Here is a 3,511-nt window from a genome sequence, read left to right on the forward strand (position 1 = left end):
CAATCAATATTATTTCTTGGAGACCTATATATAATACCTATTATCATATCTCTTGTTTTACTGTTCAAAATTTCAACAAAATTATCTTCAGTATCCTCAATACGTAAATCAGGCCTGACTTTCATATCAATGTTATATTTAATGTAGAAAGCAACCCCACCTCCCTTACCCAAATGGCAATCGGAACGACACATTCAATAATGCTCTAAATTAAATATTGGTGGCAAATTTGGACAGGGTGCTACATAACGTTATGTTACCACTTGCCCGGTTGGGCAAGCAGATTTTCAAATTTGCTTCAAAACACTTGCCCGAACATTGATTTTATTTGCCCGAAAAGGAAGTCCAAAACATGAGGAAATAATACACAAATCATGTGTAAGCCAAGGGCTTTATATAGGTTTTCCCACCCAATTTCATCAGATTTGCATTCAAATTAATGATAAGGCGTACAAATTCAAGGAATTTTTGTCACTGCTCTACTCGCACAGTTCATTTTAATTTTATTTCATTCAATTTAGAGAGAAATTCATTCAATTTAATGGCTCAGAGTTGGCATTCAAATTCGCGCCAGCTGGATATATGTTCAAATTCGCACCAAATGCCAGTTTCAATTTCATTTATACAGTAGGCACATAACTTCGACCTTTGAACGTTCAAATTCAATTAGCATAACCAAGTCCTGTAATTCTATGCAATTCTTATGAATATTCTTACGTTGATGATTGGCATATTCATCAACGTTCATTGTTATCATATCAATTTCAACATCTCTTTTTCACGTTTTTTTTTTATTCGGCTAGTTTCACTTTATTTCCCCCATTAAAATGGATATCACATTTTTTTACAGAATGGTTAAACTCCGACTTTGCTAACATAATGAGAGATCACATGAGAACATCGATAAGTCAAGTGTGATTATAGTCGTAATACAGATTTTGTTTTCAGTCACGTTTGAGGTTTGAAATGTGTGTGAGATACATTGCATTGGGATATTCCTTCTTTTACATAATTAATCATAATTTCGATGTTCAGTCTCTCAGTTTCTTCAGCTGTCGATCTGTTGACGCGCCAGGCCCCTTGGCATATACACATTGTATGTCTGAGAGTGGTTGTACCATTATTCAAACAGATGAGGATATACAAAGAACATGAGCAGCTACGAAAAACACTGCCCAGATGCTGTAAATGTTTGCCTATTCGTTAATTTGAATTGCTTAATGTTCATCGCAGCTGTGCTGGTGCGAATTTGAATGTGCTTCAGGAGCATTTTTAGTTTGAATGCGCTGTTCACATGTTTATGTGACAAAATCAGGAATTCAAATGCTGATGAAATCAAATTGAATTAACTGCTTAGCTTTTTGAATATCGATCTCGGTGATCATTCAAATTCGCTCGAAAATGAATGCTCGCATCATTAAATCGAATGCAAATCTGATGAAATTGGGCGGTAAAACCTATAAAACACAAACAGCATGCAGCACACATTGACTCACAGGCTTAAACACAATGGAGTAACAAACTTGATCTGATCAAATTTTGCCATCGCATTGCATTTGGGTCTTCTTCACATAAGTGTTGAAAGTTGTTGAAATGAAATGTAAAGTGTGTTGCATCACTAAACAGCCATTACCGTTGGGATTCTGGAGTACAGTGACAGGCCTGTGCACACATTGTTACAGTGTAGGCTTCTGTATGGTTGACTTTGTAGGTTTGTTGGGGGAATAAGTAAAAAAAAAAAAGAAAGGTGGCTTCAAAACTTTTTGCTTGCCCATTTCAGGCAAGCATTTTTTCTCATTGTTCCAAAACACTTGCCTGACTTTGATTTGCACTTGCCCCGGGCAATCGGGCAAGTGCTTATGTAGCACCCTATTGTATTAAGCCAAGTTTCTGATATGCCAATTCTATCACGTAATACTTCGTACAAGCTTTAGAGGGTTGCACATTCCTCGTGCTTTAGGCAGGAGCTTCACACAGGTGGAAGATTCAAAGTCTACTGTCATGATAATGAGTTTGAGTCTTCGAGTGTATAAAGGAGATGGATATTCCACGCCTCTCATCTTTTTCTTGTGTGAACGGCAGGAGGTTACGTCTTCGTCTTATCATACGCAATTTCTCAACTACTAGTATGGATATGTCGGAAGTCGGGGGACAGTTGACAGGCCCAGTCCCGTCCACAGCTGCTGCGCCGTCGGTGGCTGATTTCGAACTGTTAAAAACGCAACTAGCAGCTTTAATGGAGAACCAACCATCTGACGCTCAACATCCTGCCGGGCAGCATGCGAAGCATGTTCTCCAAACTGCCGGCGGGCATCCTCGGCATAGCCGGGATGATGAAGATGACTTGTTAAGCATCTTTGCGGAGGAGTCCGTTGTATCAGGCGTGTCTCGTCCCCCAGCCGTCAGGTCAGCTATGACCCAGAAGCGGACCTTGAGATTTTTTCCACTGCACAAGTGAACAAAATCACCGGTTTTGACTCTGACAACAAATTATATGGTCATGGCCCCGAGGTGCTTGGAAAGCCCATTTTCGACGCACTTTCTACCCGGCTAACAAAAGCCATGACCATGCCGCCAAAGACTGAGTGTCTTGAAAAACTGGATAAGCAATATCTGATGCCTGCAAACGCCCCGGCGCTGTGTGCTCCCCGTGTAGATGAACAGCTATGGGCGTCCATTCCTACCAGAGCTAGAGCGGCTGACTCTCGAGCCTAAAAACTTCAAAAAGCCGTAGTGCGAGGAGTGATCCCTTACGCCCATATCCTGACAGAACTTCAACTTCATGATGCCGCCGACGACAAGAGGGCAGTTGATGTGAGCCGCGTCAAACGATTGGCGCTGGATGGGATAACGCTGGCGGGTCACGCAACGTATGAAATCTCGATGAAGCTCCGAGAAGATCTAAAGCCATCTTTCAACCCAAAGTATCGGGGCATTTGCAGCCGAACCGTGCCAGTGGGTCAGACACTTTTCGGTGGTGACCTTGAAATCAGTGCGAGATACCTATTTGGTGGGGCAGAAGATCGCCCCGTCGGTAGGAAGATACCGCTGCCGTTTCGGCAACCTCACGAGTGGCAGACGTCCGGCGTTTCGCCCTTTTGACAACCACCGCGATACGCGGTCAGGCAATCGTCACAAACCTCCACAGAGATCGTTCCGGCCTGCCACGATCTCTCATCCTCCCCTGCCGAGATTTCGGGAGACTGCTGGCCAGCAGCAAAATGCCCGTGACGACTCTTCAAAAAACTAGTATAGTTCAAAACATCAACAATTCCAGGCAGGAAGACTCGGGTTCTTCAGACACGCTTGGTCGGCTATAACATCCAATCAATGGGTAATTGCTGCCATCACTGGCTACAAAATCAATTTTGATTCTACTCCCAAACAATCACGAAACTCCCTTTCCTTTCCTTTCTCCCATGAGGAGAAAGCTGCCATCGGAAAAGAAGTCAATTTGCTTTGCCAGAAAGGTGCAATTAGCGAAATTGCTAAGGGAGATGTTGCCTTCTTT

General features: G+C 42.7%; 1 pseudogene; it reads left to right on the forward strand.

Annotated features, from left to right (window-relative positions):
* Positions 1-2,134: 2,134 nt before the first annotated feature.
* On the forward strand, positions 2,135-3,250 carry LOC139714180 (uncharacterized; annotated as a pseudogene).
* Positions 3,251-3,511: the final 261 nt, after the last annotated feature.

The sequence above is a fragment of the Diadema antillarum genome, unplaced genomic scaffold, assembly GCF_040938485.1.
Source record: "Diadema antillarum isolate AM-2024a unplaced genomic scaffold, OU_Dant_1.0 seq00002185_RagTag, whole genome shotgun sequence".
Taxonomy (NCBI): Eukaryota; Metazoa; Echinodermata; class Echinoidea; order Diadematoida; family Diadematidae; genus Diadema; species Diadema antillarum.